Consider the following 18,264-nt stretch of genomic DNA (forward strand, 5'->3'; position numbering starts at 1 on the left):
CCTCTTCAATTGCTATTCTGCTCATCTTTGCTGTGTGTCTACTATTGCATATATCCTCTCCACCTTAGTGTGTAACAGTTCATTTTGGGCAACATTTCCTAAACATTCTGTGAAATATCTTTCTCTTTCCCATTACAAAACATTTGCAAATTTCTTAAGTTTCTAGATCAAAGCTATTGGAGTGAGTCCAGGAAAAGTGTGGCTTTTTTGTAGCCAGTGTCTGTATATCAATCAGCAGGCTACCAAAGGTTTCTGAATGAAATGTTATTGCTGCTTGGGAGGACATCCGTAATTTTTCAAACATTTCAGCACAGGAAGAAGGAAGCAAAAAGTGACTTAAATCCAATCCAGGATTTCTTGGTTTTAGTAAGAGAGAACCGAATTTCTTCACAAGTTTGCCAAAATCCCTGATTGAAGGCACATGGAAACACATGTCGTAGCTTAATGTAAGCTGTCCCTGAAGTCCATGAAGACATCCTGGTAAGGTGTTTGTGGTCGTTGGCTGGGACACAAAACCCATATGAAGTACTGATTGAAAAAAAAGACTGCGCAGAACTCAGTAGAGAAATTAAACCCTACCAGAGCAGGATAATAGGTCAATCGAGTTAATTGGGTGCAAAGTTCTCTAAAATGTAGGTTGAAGGGAAGTTTTTTATTCTTTGAGAAAAATACTCTGAAAACTTTGGGGCCAGATCCAACTTATCTCAACATTTGTGAGACATTTGCATTATGATTCTCTCACATTCATCCTAAGCAAAAGTAAGGGGAGAAAGAGTCCTTTCAGTAGTATAGTCAGTGGTGCTGAGCACAAGTTAAAGCAAACTGCAAATTTGAACCAGATACACATTTTATGTTCAAGCTTGAAATTAAATTTCTCCCATGCTAAGTTTTAGCATCCAGGTCTTCCAAATGTGAAATAAATGACATTAACTGAGCCAGGATATTCAAAAGAAGACACCCTTCTCATGCCAGGCTGGTACTGATGATAGGAGAAACTGCTTGCATAGGACAGGTTTGCTTTGTACTCTCTGCAGCTAACAGAAAAAAGGCCTAGGTATAGCAGCATCTGAGGTAACAACAGAGGTTAAATTCCCAAAGCTGTAGTTAAAGAACGTCTTTCTCTTTTTATGCTAGGACTAAGTTAGCCTAATAGGAACCAAGCTGGAACTTGTTGGAAGTCCCATCTATGATCCAGACCAAAATGCTTTTCCTCCACCCAGTTCATAGGAGTTCAGATAAGGATCTCCTATTTCTGTCTTTAAGCCTATGCTTAAGCTGACTGCTGTCAGTCTCATTAAATGTGCAACATGCTCAAGAACTTGTCCAGGGCAGAATGTTGTCATAGGGTAAAATCTGAGTATAAGAGCTCCAAACATCCAGGGCAGAGGAAAGCAGGCTTTGCAGTGAGGCGTCCTTGAAAGCAATAATATAAAGGTAATCTTCCTTCCTTCCTTCCTTCCTTCCTTGCCATAAAATAAAGGAACAAATGGTATCTGCAGTGCTGACAGAACTTGCTGTTTGCCGAGGCTGAGGTATAGCCATTGGCTGTTTATCTAATCCAGATAAATAAGCAGATATCAGAGTACAGGTCAATGGAGCATTTGTCCTCTCCCTAAATTACACAAGAGTGTGTCCTCTTGCAGATCAACGTACTTACCCTGGCTTGTGTCTTAGCTCATTCCTTTCATCGTAGAAGTGAACATTCCTGCTTTTGACACAGAGGGTAGTGAACAAAGTTCAAGTGGAACTGCACAGAGGGAGAGCTCCCTAATGTTGTCATGGGAAAAGGGCAGCTGGCCAAAACAATGGTATCAGGACCATGTGTGCATATTCAAAAAGTACATTTTACAAATCCATGGATTTATATTCAGAGAATGTCAGAAAGCAAACACAGAAAACCCTTCCACAGAGTTCACCCAAATACGTGGCCCAGCATACTCCAGGAGGAGGGAGAGAACTAGGAGGGAGGAAATTTATGTGACTGAAAGAGCTTTTTTTTTCAGAGTGTGGCCATACTAAATACAAAAAGCATGAGTAAGAGGCATGGAAGAATATTAAGAAATCCCTTTGGAGCAGTTAGAGGTCAAACCCTGTTTCCTTGGACTCGAATCCAAATGCAGGGTGCACACTAGTGAGCATGTGTGTGGATGTGGTCCACTGGCTCTGCATTGGCCAGGACAAATGTGGCTGGACACAAATGCCAAGGTGTCCCTCACACCTCTTTGACAGAGTCTTCCTGGGCTATCACAGTGCATTGTTCTGTTTCTTCCTCACATCACAGGGATGTCTTCTGTGGAAATCTCTACACTGAACAGGACGGACACGGAAAAAAATATTCTTAGTTTTTATCTGACAAGTGCCATTGTGCCCTGAGGCTTGACTTGCAGCTGGAGCTCTGTCATGCAAAGCATCACACCACATGGAACAAATACCCATTCTGGCTTTTGGTGTCAAGTCTCTGCATCTGAGGAATAGTTCCTCCCAGACTCTCATGCTCCCCCTGCTCAAGATGACAGTCTTCAGGAAGGCTCAGGACTCCAGCACAAGCCCTGCTCCAGGACATGTGTTTGTGACCCCATATTCTGGCTTTGCCTCTTCTCTGTTCAGCATCTATGACTTCCCAGGCCCTCATCAAAAAAAGAAAAGTAGCTGCTTCTTGCTTCTCTGACTTTATGCAGTGAATTTCCACCTGCAGCTGGCTCCATTCTTTGTATTACATCACTAGAAGGTGGGATAATGCAAGGACAGTCTATCTTCGTATGGTGTAAAGACATTTGGAACAGCAATCTTTTCCAAACGTCCTCCACTAATGTTTAGGAGCTCCAAACCTTGGAAAGCCAGATGCTCAGGTGTATAATTTAGGCACAAGGCTGGTGCAGTGAATTAAAATCAGTGTGGGAAAGAATCCTGACACTCATTACAATGAATGAGAGAAAGCTGAAAACTGTGGTTCAAATCCTCAAGCATTGTGCTCTGATATAACTGAAACCTCAGAGGAGACCCTGGGTCAAAATAGAAGATATGGATAATTTATGGCGTTCCTAACATGTCCACATCATCTCCCAGCACATATCTGTCATTTACATTTGTTGTAGACTTTACTTAGACAATTTATTTTTCCTTGCAGGATACTATGATGTTTTCTGTTTCTTTGCATGAGAAATAAGAATACACACAACAACAGAAATGTCAGATAGGAGTGAATAGAAACAAAAATAGACTTCATTAAAAATGAAGTTATCACAGACCAATAACTTCAGCTAGGGTGAAAAATGTTACACAGTTACAGCTGAACAGATGCAGTTGCTCTAAGAACCAAAATCTGCAAGACACACCACAACTGTTACAATAACACCTTCTAACAAGGAACAGTCTTCTCCCCTAAGAAAGAAGATGAGAAAACAATTGATACTTTTTTCTGTAAAAGGTCCTGCTGCAGAAACACTTGCATTCCAGAGGCATGCTGGTGGCTTCAGGTCAGCAGAATCTGCAGGTGTCAGGTGATGTCTGTGTGGTGGATGCACTAAGGTGCTGTGTTCTTACAGCAGGTGGGATGCTCAGCACGTGCCATGATCAAGAAGATACGACTTCCACCAGAAAACAACTTTGTAAAGTGAGAAGCTTGCCTTTTCTGCCTATCTGACCCACATCCAGACTTTGGAACTGTTATCTGTCAAAAGCTACAGCACTTCTTCCTCTGCTTTGCTGTAAATGACCCATCCTTTGCCCCAAGTATCTGCTTGGATTATTCAGATCCCTCACAGTGCTCAAGAGTGCCCAGTGTCCCAAAGCTGCCCCCCTGCAATACCTCTTGCAGGCTCATGTGAGAGTAAGTCATCATTCAGTCCCCAAAGAGGAAGGCTGTGCTCCTGGGCGGTCAAGAACACATCTCTCGTACAGCGGAGTAGAAAATAACCCACTAGGAAATCACAGCCTTTTGTTTTACCAAGTAACACTTCCCACTACAGCTGATTCAAAACAATTGCTGAGTTATTTGTGGAAGGTGGGGTTTTTTAATGTCCTGCACTGTGGCAGCTGCTGCTTCTTTTGTTTTTCTGAGTCTGATTTCTGGTGATCATTCATCAGCTGGCCAACCAAGGAGTGGGGGACCCTAGAGGAGCAGGTTTCATGTGCTTTCCCACAGCCTCACTTCTGAGAAATTACTAACATTGACTAGATGCAAACACTTTGTGGATTTCACAGATACATGTGCTGTATATGCTTTCACAAAGGCTAGAAAAATTTACTACTAGGAATTTCACAACTTTCTCTTAATTAGTAAAATTGCATGAAAGAAGAGGTAGATTGTAGTTCAAGGTTTTTCTCCATTTGCACATGAAGAAGTTATTCATTAGGCACAATCAAAAAATATCTTTGCATTTCCTAAGCTCCCATAAACTTTTCAGAAAGCAAGACCCAGCAGATTTGTGAAGGACATTCCGTTTAGGACACTTACATTTAACAAGAGATTGAGGTAGCGCCTTTTTGTCCTTAATAAATGCAATGTCATTAGACATTTTTCAGTTCATTAGGATGCTAACGAGGGATTACTAAATTGATAATATACTTACAATTTTTGTACTTGAAAATGTTGTTAGAAGACATATATAATTACATGCATCCACACAGGGAGTTGTGTATGGTTTTTACATAGGCAAGCCTGTCCTTTAAAAGCAGCTTCTGGCCATAGGTGAGGCATTGTTGGAGAAAAAGTTTGGGAGCATTTTTAGGGGTATTTGAGGAACTTTTCTTTAGGGGTAATAATGATTACAATAATGATTCCTGATTCCAGCTGTAGGGGCCAGATATCTGAAACTACTGGAAGACCACTGTAAATTACTTGCTTTCTGTGAACCTTATTTTTCAGAAGGATGGATCAAATTAATCATATTATTCAAACAGCAGTGAGGAAACCAATGACTGCAAGCAAAGGGTATTGGTCCAGGGAGAGTAAGATAATTAATTGCAGTTGCTATAATCTGACTTGACCACACCTGCTAAACCCGAGAAGCCAAAGCAATATTTATTTTGACACATTTTTTGTGGGAGAATGTTTGGAAAGCTAAGGGTTTGTAACATTACCAGTTTATGTAGTTCGAAGTGTGAAATGTCCACAAATGATTGAATTTCACTGAGTTGTTAATACATGAGATGTACATGTATCCAATTAGGGCTATTAAAAGCAAGCGTTGGGGATGCAGTTTCCAGTGTTAATTAATTGAAATTATATCATTTGGAGAATGTCCCTCTCAGAAGCTGCCTCAGCCAGCCCAGCCCCTACACACTGTGATTTATAGCCACTTGGCCTGGAGGTGTGGAAATTTTGAATAGTGAATTACTGCTGCAAACTTATTCTTTAGCACTGAAATTAGACTATAATTCTATACCATTTGTTAGGAATGAAATAAAGAAATAATTTTCTGTTAATAATGATGTTGGTTTAGAATGTTTTAAGGAGTTGCAAGTTGAAGCCCCAAGGATTTCTGTGATGATTGCTTGAAGCAATCAGTGGGTAGCCTAAGTTTATTTGATTCCATTGAATCGTAGAATAGCTTGGGTTGGAAGGGACTTTTGAATATCATCTAGTCCAACTGCCTTGTTCAATGCTTGCTGTGAAGATCAAAGTCACCAAGGAGGAAAAAAAAGAATCTAGACTTTGGAATGTACATGTTCAGTATGAGCTGGGACAAGGGAGGATCTTCCTACATTTTGCCAGATACAAAGAACATATATTAACATTGAGAAATATTTGAAAGAGCCTGAAACAGGAGAAAGATGCTCATTATTGGAAAACCTGAGGGACAGGTTTTCTTTTAACCCTACAAAAGGTTTGAGGCAAAACCATCAAGACATCCAGTAGGTACTCTTTGAACAAAACTCTCATTTTAGATTGGCTTTTTAAAAAATATTTTTAGATAGGAGAACCTGTTGTATAAATTTATGTTTAAGAAAAACCTTTCCTGAAATTTATTCAGCTGAGTTTTATGTGCAAAATACATCAGTCATAAAAAACAAACCTGTAATGGATTCAGTTTACAATACACCATCTGAATAATGAAAAGGGATTAGAATAATTATTCAGTCAAATATAAATGGACAGGGAAATAAATCATTTACTTAGTATATAATGGCTAAGATAATATTAAGTTTTACAACTTAAGAATGAAAGATTGTTTTCTAATTTTATTACTTACTTAAATAATTTAAAATATAATTACACTCACACAGTTTTATTATCTGCCATGTTTTGCAGCTCATAGTTTAAGAATTCTTTGGATTTTGGCAACCCCTTTACTTTATACAAGCACAATCCTTGCTGTTGGAACAAGATCCTGCCTGTGACATTCTGGATTTTCTACCTGTTCATGAGACGCTAATATTTTTGCATAATCACCCATTTACAGTCATTTCGAAACCAGCATATTTAAGAACAAGAACTAATTCAATGCCTCTCTTTTAAGTGAATAGCAGGAAGATACAAGCATTGCTCTCCAGCTTGAATTTTATATCAATGCACTGGGTTTAGAGGGGCAACTGAAAGACAAGCTGTACAAGCCAATAAGAAAAGTTCTGGTCAAGGGTGTATGATATACCCTCCAAAAAAAGCTGGCAAAGAAAAAGACCCAAGTAAAGGTACCATTGGCATACTTGTTTAAAATACAACAAACCCTGACAGAAAGATTCAGCAAGTATTATAAGTTTTCACCAAAATTTTTAATAACTCCTGAGTGTATTGTAGCTGCAGAAGTTATGATTTAAACTGGAATATTAACAACAGGTTGAATAGAAATACTTTAATAACAAAAATTAATAGTGACAAGCCACAAGAAAATCTGATTACTATTACAGGAAGTTGTTACCAACAGTATCAAACACTGAAGATGTACTAAAATTTAATTCCAAAGAAAGGCTGCCTATCAGTGTGCAATCTTAGTATTAGCCCAGCCAGGACTCTCCCAACCCTGAAGGAATATTCTAATTTTTCAGAAATACAGGTTGGCAATATTTAGAGTTGAGACATTCACCTAATCTCGGTGAATTTTAATGCAAAGTGTGCAGGTATGTTACTCAGAAAAGTCAAAATAAACCATTTTCCTGGCTAAGAAGGAAAATAAATATGTGCTGGTCTTGTAAGTTTACTAGAATTCCTTTTGGTTAGTCACAAAGACAAGATAATATGAAAATATGGTCATGATTTATATTTTGTGGAAACCATTTGTAGAGTGACAAGACATTAATCACCTTGACTGATTTTAATTTGAAAGAGGCAGTGTAAAGTCTAGAAAGCAGGGCCTAAACAGCATATTTAGAGGCAGTAAACCCTCCTAAATGATGACACTTCTAAAGGGCTCAGCACTGCCTGACTGTGTTGGAATAGCCCAGGCAAACAAGCACTTTGTATTTACATTTTAATGAATCCTCGAGGTTTCTCTAATAATTTTTCAGTGATGAATCAGAAATGAAGCTGGCAAAGGCAAGAGGTGTTAATTGGTTGGGTTTTTAATCTGAGGATGATCCAGTGCAATTTTTGGTAATGTCTCCAACAGAGAACGCTTCAGTATCCTGGCTCTGAACTTCTGCCTGATTTGTGTCTGGAATTTTTAAAGTACCTACAAAGTGTTTATTCAGATGCAGGACCCTTTCCTATCACTGTGAACCATGAGCATCCTTTGAGTTATCCTATTAGCTCACAACTGGAAGTCCAGACTAAGAGCTTAAATCTCGTTAGAAGCCTTTCAGTGTAATTTTAGCGTTGACAGGCTATAGGCAAATCTCCCAAAATCTTATTTTACAATATCAGATGGAGTGATATTTTAACTACTACTAATGAAAATATTCTAAGCCCTTCTGCAGAGGAAAGGTACCCAGTCATGCACAAGATGCAGAAGATGAAAGAAGAACACAGTATAAAGCATTCCAGCTGTGGAGTTTTCTCCCATGAGAAACAATTCAAGCTTGTACTATGTACCCTTATCCCACCATGCAGACTATCTTATTATATGTATGCAGCAGAAACTACCTAGGAGATCATCCAAAACAACTTTGCATCGGTCTCTAAAGGAGAGATTAAAACCAGTCTTCTCTCTTAACCAGTGTGAATCTCCTTCAAGACAAGGTGCTTGAACACTGCTCTGAAAGACATATGACAAAATATAAAGTCAGGTATGGTGGATCAGTTGTAGCTTTTGCAAAACTAACCCTTGTTACTGCTTCAGGATATAAATCCACTGGTACAATTATAGTATTTCCATAAAGTCCTACACTGTTTACGTTAGCTTTATATTTAAGGACCTTACGCAGACCTAAATATGATTTCTGGAACTGAGAGAGGGATTGTAAATCTCAGCAGCAGTAAAACTTAATCCTGAGCCAAAACATTATACAAAGTCAGTGATATGTAGAGCATGGCATCCCCCCATCAGCAAAGTGATGGCAGAAAATTATCCTCTTTGGTCTCCCAGAAGAAGCTGACCTACCTTGCTTCTGTTACATTGAATTGTTTTAATTGACTTTGTCCATCTAGACACTTTTGAAATCAACACACAGAGCTTTCATGGCCTGTTGGAGTTTACCAATATTACTGACGGGACTGCCTTGGTCTGTCTGGCCTCAGCTGCTGACCAAATAGCAGCACCTGTGGTCCTTCCTCCCCAGAGACGCTATTCAGTACCTGTGGTTACAGCTGGGCACGTGGAGACAAGTCTGGGCATGTCCCGAGCTCCAGAGCTTGCGGGCTGGAGCTTGCTGTTGATGCGGGGTCACTCCTCAGGCCTCCCTGAGCTGGAGAAACCTCTGAGGCGAGGTGAAGAAAGGAGTGGGTCCTGATGGAGAGTTCTTAATCCAGAGTTTTTATTTCGGGCTGCATGGGGTCTGAATCCTGCAACAGCTCCACCAGAACTCGCGACTGTGTGGTGTGCTTGTCCTTTCACCTGGGACACGCGGGGAAGGGAGGGAACACAGGGAGCACCAACCAGGTATGGGGCAGGGGCTCTCAGGTGAGAGGGACACCTGGGTGGGCCAATGGCCCCCCAGGGGGTGGAGAGCATCCTTTGAACCTGCCAATTGCTCGATGCTCCCCTGGAATTTCTGGTTTGATAGACAGTGCCCAGCAGGGGTCAAGGGTGAAGAAAAGAGAGGTGATTGACACACTACCCGGGGAAGGCAACTTCTGGGGAAACTGAGGCACACCATGACAACACACCTCAACAATGGCCTAATAGACAGAAGCCTGCAAATACATATTTGTATAGCTTTAAAGGATGATGGTGTTCCTGCAGACAATCAATTGCAATTGGTATTTTTGGGTGTGACTAAAATTTTGTTCCATTCAATTTCTTTTTCACTTTACTTTCCAGCACAGAAAACCTCTTCTGTTCTTTTGCTTATGGGCAAGAACGTCTGTATTCTCAGGCAAAGAGTTTCATTTGTGCTTTGAGCTCCACATTATTTTCTCCTTTTGTTTTTAAAGTCATTGTTTTCCTATTGCTATGGATTGACAGTGGCCTCACCTTCCTGGGAAAGGCCGAAGAGCTTTACTGGTAAATGCTACCTGTCCCTTAAAAGGGGAAGGCCTATGAGGGTTTTCAAGCTGCCTACTGCAAGACAATCCATGTATCAGGGGAAAGTGTGGTTAGGAGTGAAAAGACCTTGTTTAGATAGATGTGTGGTAGCTCTTTGAGGAGTCACTTGGTCACCTCCGGTTACAGAGATCAGGGACCAAACACCATGTCTGGCACAGGAGGAGCACCTGTGAAGAGGATTCAGCTGTTCTGGCCTCAATGCTGTCCTGACAGATGGGCACATGTGCAAATATCCAAGTAAATATAGGCAGGTGTCTGGTTTGGGATGCCTTAATGGGAATCTGCTCTGAATTTCTTTGCCCCTGACTGAACAAAAGCACTATCCCTGATCCCACATGGTGTACAGCTGCAGAAAACCTACAAGCTCAATTCTGGACTCTGAGTCTTCCACCTATACCTGCTTCCAGGATAATTAGATTTCCAGAGTGATCCAAAGGGGCCTTAATACAAAAGAATCAGGCTTAAACACATGATTTTAAGCAGAAGGAGGGACTGTAGAATATACTTGCCCTCATGGCTGAGAAAGGTATTTGCTCTTGTCGTGGTTTAGTCCCAGCTAAACCACCAGGCACCACACAGCCGTTCATTCATTCCCCAATCAGTGAGACTGGGGAGAGCACAGGAAGGGGAAAAGCTGGAAAACTCATGGGCTGAGATAAAGGCAGTTTAATAGGGAAAGCAAAAAGCACAAAAGCACACAAACAAAACAAAACAAGGAATTAATTCCCCGCTTCTCATGGGCAGGCAGGTGTTCAGCCATCCCCAGGACAGCAGGGCCCCATCACACATAAGAGTTATGTGGGAATGCAAATGCCATCAATCCAAACATCCCCCACCTTCCTCTTCTTCTCCCCACTTTATATACCCTGAGCAGGATGCCATATGGTCTGGAATATCACTTTGGTTATTTGGGGGTCACCTGCCCTGGACGTGTCTCCTCCCAGCCTCTCAGGCAACCCCCAACTCCCCGCCAGCATCACAGCATAAAAAGTAGAAAACTTGGCTCTGTGTAAGCCCTGCTCAGCAATAACAAAAACATAAACCCTTTGTTCAGCACAAATCCAAAACACAGCCACTGTGAAGAAAATTAACTCTACCCCAGCAAAAACTAGTACAGCCCTTCTGGGGCACTTGTAACAGCAGGAGTCATTCGTGAGGAGCTGGTGCCACTGATGTACCCATTTGTAGGCATTGCTGTAGATAAAACACACTTGAAAGACTATGGGAAACAAAAACATTGAGCTGACTTTGAAAGAGAAACACAGTGAAGGTCAAGTCTCAAGACAGACTTACAAATCCTGTAACATCTGCTGAAAAACATACCTGCCTCATTTGTCTTCAAACTCTGCTCTAACTGGTGATAATAGATCTATGTGGGTTTTGTGTGACAGTGACAACCTGGAAGCTAGATAATATAATGAAACACATTTTATATAAGCCATCAATAGCAATATTCAGGCACTAGCACTGTAGGCTGGTGGAAATCCATGCCCATTCATTTCAATCAACATGTCAGAATTTATTTTTTAAAAAAAGAAGAAATCAAGGAAGTTTCTTCATAAGCCACAAGTATGTTCAGATGTTTCTTTTCATAAAAATGCTATGGAAAAGAATAGCTACAAGGCTATCTACAAGTGAAAGTGAACCAGGCAGAAACACAGTTATGAAAAATGGCATTCATTACCAGAGACAGAATTGCATTTTGAGAATTGAGACTCACTTCCTACACAGATATCATTATATTTAGGCACAAATTCTTCCTTAAGACACTGGTGAACATGTGTGGTGGTCCATTTTGCAGCACAAGGGATTTTGCACACTTCATGCACATGGAGCAGCTCAGTTACCTCTGTCCTAGTAAATGCAAGGTGAATACATTTATTTTATGTAAAAATTGCTGTGTATAAAAATCCACTTTAGACCTCTGGTATTCTGAATTTCATGTGTGCCTAAAAAAGAAATAAACCAAAGTCCAATAAAATGTATCAGTTACTAAGAGATTTTCTTTTGTGGAATGCTTTATAAGTATATAATAGCAACTTAGAAAATTCCAATCTTGCAGCTTTTAGAACAGAAATATTCTGTGGCTTTGGAAAAATGTATCACATATTTAGCAATGAAAACCTTACTACTGCACTGCAGACTGGTCTTCTCAAACCATCTTGGCACAGATCACATCTCCGGGCTCAGAAAAAACCACAGCAAGATTTTAGCCATAGGGACATCCCCTCACACATGACTGCCTTCTATTCTTTTTCAGCTGCTGAGCTCTCCTTACATCCATAACAGAGGTGCAGTGTGGCACTCTTTGGCCTCTTCACATGGGAGCTGGCCTTTTCCAGGATGCATGGCTGGTTTTACAGCTGCACATCACCACCATCCAGAGAAAAAGCAGCATCCGGAAAGCATTACATGCCATTGCAACTTATTTTAACAACACTGAGGCTGAAAAGCACAGAAACTTGTGACCAGAAAACTCTTTTCCTGGTCAGAGAGCTCTCTCCGCTGAGCACAGCTTAGCACTGCCAGCATGTGTTCCAATAGGTTTCCCTCTAACCACATCTGTGCACGGAACAAAAGCAAACATATTCCAAGAGTTTCAGTCTGTTTAGGTTGTTTAATGAAAACAGTTTTCACAGGCAAGGATGCCACTGCAGGCTGCATGTATCATGCAATGCAACAGATAAGAGAGGAAGATAAGCATGTTCAAGTTTGGCTTTACTCACCAAACCTGAACAAAAAGTTGTCCATTTTAATTCCAATGGAATGATGAACTGCCAGTAGCAAGCCTAAAAGCTGCAAAATGGTGATGTAACATCAGCTGAATGATTACTCTTCCCGGTTGCTTCCAAAACCAGGTGCAAGCAGAAGATGCTGAGAGCATGCCGGCAGCAATGGTCCACTGGGGAGGCAGAAAGGCAGAGGACAGACAAAGGGCACAGGGTCAGGGAATTCCATGGGTTTTCCCCACCAGTCTGGTGCCCCATTACTGGGCTTTCTCCATCAGCACAAGCAATGCCTGGAGAAAGGAAGAGGAAATCAAACCCCCTGGGGCAGGGTTTGATAGTTCCTACATTAGGTGTCTGTGTTAGTTTTTCAAAGCTTGCATTGGGCTCCCACTTAAAAAAGACCCAGTGGAGAGAGGTGATCCACTCTGTCCTCAGACAGACAACGGTGATCCATCGGCTGAAGACCTCTCCAGAGATGCATCCCATTCTGCGCTGATACAGACAGTGCCCAGAAAGCCTTGACTGCTTCCTGAATCCCATGAAACCAAAGAGTCAGAATTGAATCCAGACTGCTATACTGTGTCTTCAAAGATATTCACTGTAGAAAACAGGACCCAAATGAGAGACCTTTTCCTTGTATACGAGTTCTTCTGAAGGGGGGAGCCAATTTGAGCATGAAAGGGAGAACATGAACATGACCTCATGTGTTCCTGAGAAATCTATTAACAAATCTTCTACTTCAAGTGTATGGTATTAAAAATATCAAACACCTCAGCCATTTCCTATTGCTAAAAGTGAACATATGCAGCTAATTTCATCCCATTATCATAATTTTACCAACAGAGAAGTTAATTGGTGACACCATGAGGCTGACTTCATATAACATGGGTGTCAAATTAATCTGCCTGTATCTTAGACACTGGCAACAACTTATGTATGCTAACATAACATGTCCCAAATTTCTGTTGCCTTCATTTTCCTGTGCATCTCTGGACATGCTGAAATAGGTATTTAGGCCCCTTCACTCCATTTACTTGATTCCTGAAAAATTAAATCAGTAACTGTTTTTAAAAGCTGTGGCCTATAGTCTGTTTTGCTTTAATTTTTCTATTCTATTCTGTGAATTTCTTTTCTAAATATACCATGTCTATACAGCCTTATGTTAGTAAAAGTGCCTCCCTGGACACAATACCTAAAACAGGGTTCTGCATGAAAAGAAAAGACATACTATTCATTCCAACATCAGGGCAAATTTGAATCTCTGAGCTGATACATAAAGCTATCCTAAAATGAGCTTACCCCATCTTGTGGTAATTTTTCGGAATATCAGGTTGCGCAGTGTGCTTCCTGCTACTTGTGCTTCCTGTGCTTCCTACTGGTGGAAGAGCATGGTGAAAGAATAAAGCAGATGTTAAGCACACATCATGGCATTCTACAGCTGTCACCAGCTTTCAGTAGCATAGCTGGTGGCCTTCATATTTATTCTTGGAAAAGTTCGCCATGGGGCAAGATAAAGGAGTTCAATTGCAGCACAAGTGTACCTTTGCAGTCTCCTTCATCAACTCTAAGCACTCTGGGCTAGCAGTGGAGGGATGAGCCCATGATTTCAGAAGCATCCAACCCATAAATTTCCATACATAACTACAATTATATATCATATTTATCTGGCTGTGATATTTCTAGTGATGTAACACAGAGTACACATAAGTCTTTATAGGCTGCCCTGGTAACCCCAGCAGGATGATTCCCTCGTATCAGACTGGTTTGATTGTTCCCTTGTTGTGCCTCAGGATAGTCATGAGCAGGTGACAGCCTTGGTGCAATGGGAGGTCACCCTCTCCCTGGTGAGGTGCCAGCATAAACACCCTCAGCACTGCTGTGGCAAGTGGGACTGAACCAGTTTACACGCCCTAGGTCCTTAGTCCCTTGAGGATCCTCAGATTCTCCTTGGATCCCTGAGGATCAGGACTTCAGACTACCTGCACACCATGTGAAATGGGTTGAGGTCCTTCTAAAAGCTAGGTTCTAATCTAATGAGAAAGACTGCTACATTTCTTGTCATTTAAAATACAGAGATGTCACTTTGTACTTGAAAGAGAGTGATGCAATGTCTGCCTAGTGCTGATTTCAGTGCTAGTAGTTGTACTAGCACTGCATGTGCTCACATTGACAAAAGTGTTCACAGATTGAGGGCAGTTCCACAGAAAGCTGAAGATGACAATGTTCAGATGACCCCAGCTGTTTTCAGATGGAGTCAGCTGGCCAAGGGCACTGCACACAAGGAGGTTGTGGCAATCTCAGAAGCTCCTCAGAGTATCAATCACTCGTCTTCAGATTGCATTTGGCTTGCTGGAGTCCCATTCATTGCTGCTTCAGATCGAGCGGCTTTCGCACACGCTGGGCTGCTTTCCGTATTCAGCATACAAGAAACAGGGAAGAGCAGCAGAATGCATCATTCCCGCTTTACCTGAGCATGCCAGGTCGGACTGCGAGCCACACAGCCACAACTGAGAGACCACAGCAGCGCCCGGCTACTGCAGTGCCTTCCACACAGCCTTGTAGTGCCACCTGCAGACCAGAGCGAGCCATCCCTGCCGCTCCCTCAAGGAAAAGCCCATCCATCTGCAGCTGTGCTCCAGGCCGACTGCAGCCTATGGTGACAGTGCTGTATTTGCCCAATTATCCAAAAAAAAAAAAAAAAAAAAACCAAAAAAAAACCCCAAACAAAATTAAATGTCATAGCAATTTTAATTAAGTAGCTTAATATATAGAAAATTGAATACACTTGAAATATTGACAATATAATTTGGTAAAAATAAGGAATAATTTGGCAATAGCGCATGAGCAAAAATAACCATGCGGGGTATGCGCGGGGTACGGAGGGCAGGGCTTGACCCATCACCTCACGTACAAGCTTGCCAAGCCAAAATTCCCCTTTTTATGCTGTGTGTCATCACCATCTCCTCCCGTTTTTGATTTGTCACACCTGTATCTCCACCCTCATCATCATCTTTACCACTCATGCTCCACTATTCTTTTAGGGGGTCGCACCAGTCTTTGGGGGTCTTCTTTGAGGAAGGCCTCTCCTCTTCCTCGGTGTCCTGTAGTTCACCTTTTGGATTACACATGTGCACCAAGCTGGTATAGTATAAACCAATATTATGTTCTAACACTAAAGCAATAAATCTCGTATAATTAACATTTTCCTGGTGTCCAACCAAATTCTCCTCTCTTCCAACTAAATTTAGTAATAGTTATCTCTTGCTTCTTCCTGTTCTGAACATCTGCAGGAGAAGGGGGGGACCCCTCCTCTCCCTTTCTTTCTTGGCATTGCACCTTTAACTGTTTTATTATTTACAAATATTAATTACTGTATCAATACTGATTACTGTTTCAATTTTGTCAGCACGAATCACACCTATTTACTACAACAGTGAGTCAAAAACACAGCCCAGCTTCAGTTACAAACTGAACTTTGCTGCCTTACATAAAAAGGAAAGGAAAGGCAAAAGAAAACAAAAGGATCGGCCCCTTGCAGTGCTAAGTTAGTAAAAGCTGTGTCCAAATCTGCAAATCCTTGAGCCATATAATTTTATTTTGGCAGAGACTTCACAGAACACCTCACCCTGAGTCTGGCTCCCATGAGATCTTGTGGGTCCTCTTCCATTCCTATTATGGCACACCAGTCAGTAAAACTAGTAAAAAATGAGATTAGGACTTTTAGGGAAATCTTAACATGACCTCTTGAGCAGCAATTTTACAACCACAAGCAGTTATAGGCACAGTAACTGTGGTGAAAGTAATTTGAGGAAGCATGTGATGTGCAGATCCAATTTGATATAATACATCTCTTTTTACGTAAGCCAAAGTTTTCTAGCAGATGTAATCAACAGAAAGCACGTGAATGAAACATATGGCTTTGCTTTTTTTTTACCTTTGTACTTAAGATAGACACCAACAAGGACAATTCTAGCTACTTATTGTTTATTACTCAGAAAGAATGATTTTATTAACATACAGGCCCAACATTCTCAAATTACTGAGGTATCAGCTATATATTTTCTAGTCTAGTGCAGTCTTATTTATTTTTGAATTTTACTATTTGTTCTAATTTATTCTTCAAGGCAAAATTTCTAAAAGACCAAATCTTATTCCTCTCACATGTTCTCCTGTCTTTGCTTTAACATTCTCGCAACCTCCACTTTCCTCTTCAATATTAAACTAATAGTTTTTATGGAAACCTTTACAGTTTTGAAGTATTTTATTGACAGGTGCGTGTAAACTTATTAGGAGTGATTGGAAGCAAAGGAATGTGGTATTAACACAATGATACATTTATCAAACATAAACTCCGTAAAACAAAGTCACCTTTCAAGATACACAGAATAAAAAAAAAAAAAAGACTAATTTACCCCTTAATCTAAAGTTTGTACATTGCAAGATGTCTAAATCTCCTTGTTCTCGCATATAACATGGATATAACATGACATTTTTCTGGTAATTAATAAAATCGGTTTACTTCAGTATCTTTGGGGATTTTTTTTTTTTTTGGTAAAGACATTCAGTTTGGTTGGTTTTTGGTTTTTTTGTTTTTTGTTTTTTTTGTTTGGTGGGTTTTTTTTAGATTTGTTGGGTTTGTTTTCTGGGGGTGGGGACAGGGAAGTTGAGCAAAAATAACCAACACCTATCAGGGATTTGGTGATGTTAGACCAAACGACTTTAAAGCCCAACCTGAGCCTCAGAATGTACCATTTTGGGAGACAGCTTTCAGACACAAAGCTCACCTCTGTGACATGCTGGGGTCTCTGCAGCTCATGTGAAAGCTCTTCAGCTTTCCACGGCATTTTGGAGAGCAGATGCCCCAGAGAAACATTCACATGTGACATCTGAGGCCTCAATATCCTGTGTGCATCAGGGCTGTGCTGACTTTGGGGACCTGTTTATACAACCTCCAATTACTGTTAATAGTATGAACTCATTAAGGAGTTGGTTCTTTAAAAACTGTGGCGAGTTTCTTTGTCTGTTTGTACCCACAACAAGGAGAACAATCAGCAGATTCTCTGAAGGGCTCTTGGTGCTGGCTCAGCGCATGTTGTTCCACTGATTAGAGATGGGAACTTCAAAGCTGACCTCTGACCAGCTAAAGACTTGGCAAGGAGGTGGCTGGGACAGGCACAGGCAGTTTTTCCTACAGCTTGGGAGATGAAGAAGAGGAAAGGATGGGAAGCTGTGAGCAAGAAGATAAAAAAAGCCAGAAATAACAGAAGAGGAAATTAGAGAAGAGGAATTTTTTTTAAGGACTGGAAGCAAGGAAAACGTGGAGGATACACAGGAAGTATCATTTAGGAATGGCATAGATGGAAAGGCTGTTGTGGTGGGAGCTGTGTTGTGCTTTGCTGCCAGACTAACCAGGGCTGGCAGGGCAGTAAAGACATCCAGTAAAAGCAATACAGGCCAGGCGCTGCTGGTATCTAGCCCCAGAAGATTTGAACCAAACTTCGCAGCTTTTTTTTGTTGTTATCAGCAGCGATAGCTGCACAGTTACGATTAAGCAATTGCACTGTGAACATCGTATGCTCGGCTAATCCTTTGTTACGAGGAAGAGGGAAGACAATCCCAGGATGAATGGGCTGTCTAGAAGGCAGCAGTCAGGACTGAGCAGTACGTGGGGGAAAGGCAATTCCGGCAGTGGGAGATCGCGACCACCGACCCACTGACCACCTACTCAAAACGTAAGGCGGGCAGAACTGCTGAGGAATAATTATTCCTCAGGAAAAATTACCATCAGAAAGGACGGGAATGACGAGCAAATAGGGTTTTGAGAACTATTTTTTTAAAAAGCTATGCAACTTGTAACCAAGGAATGCTGGCGCCTTTGTTAAAATGTATAAATAATGTAATGCTTCGGTGACCGCGTTGCCAGCCTTTCGTGTGCCACCGCCCGGCTCCCTGCT

The 18,264-nt window shown here is 41.2% G+C and overlaps 1 long non-coding RNA gene across 4 annotated transcripts; it reads right to left on the bottom strand.

Annotated features, from left to right (window-relative positions):
- Nucleotides 1-12,004: 12,004 nt before the first annotated feature.
- LOC135296910 (uncharacterized) lies at nt 12,005-18,234 on the bottom strand. 4 transcript variants are annotated; one of them, XR_010358931.1, is made up of 5 exons: nt 18,093-18,234; nt 17,095-17,504; nt 15,936-16,005; nt 13,610-13,682; nt 12,005-12,960 (listed from the first exon to the last, which is right to left on the bottom strand). It is a non-coding gene; the product is annotated as an uncharacterized LOC135296910 (long non-coding RNA). The 4 variants fall into 4 exon arrangements; XR_010358928.1 differs by having other exon boundaries at nt 17,095-18,234; XR_010358930.1 differs by having other exon boundaries at nt 12,005-12,908; nt 13,610-13,685; nt 17,095-18,234.
- Between the last annotated feature and the right edge of the window lie 30 nt (nt 18,235-18,264).

Source organism: Passer domesticus, chromosome 3 (genome assembly GCF_036417665.1).
Source record: "Passer domesticus isolate bPasDom1 chromosome 3, bPasDom1.hap1, whole genome shotgun sequence".
In the NCBI taxonomy this organism is placed as follows: domain Eukaryota; kingdom Metazoa; phylum Chordata; class Aves; order Passeriformes; family Passeridae; genus Passer; species Passer domesticus.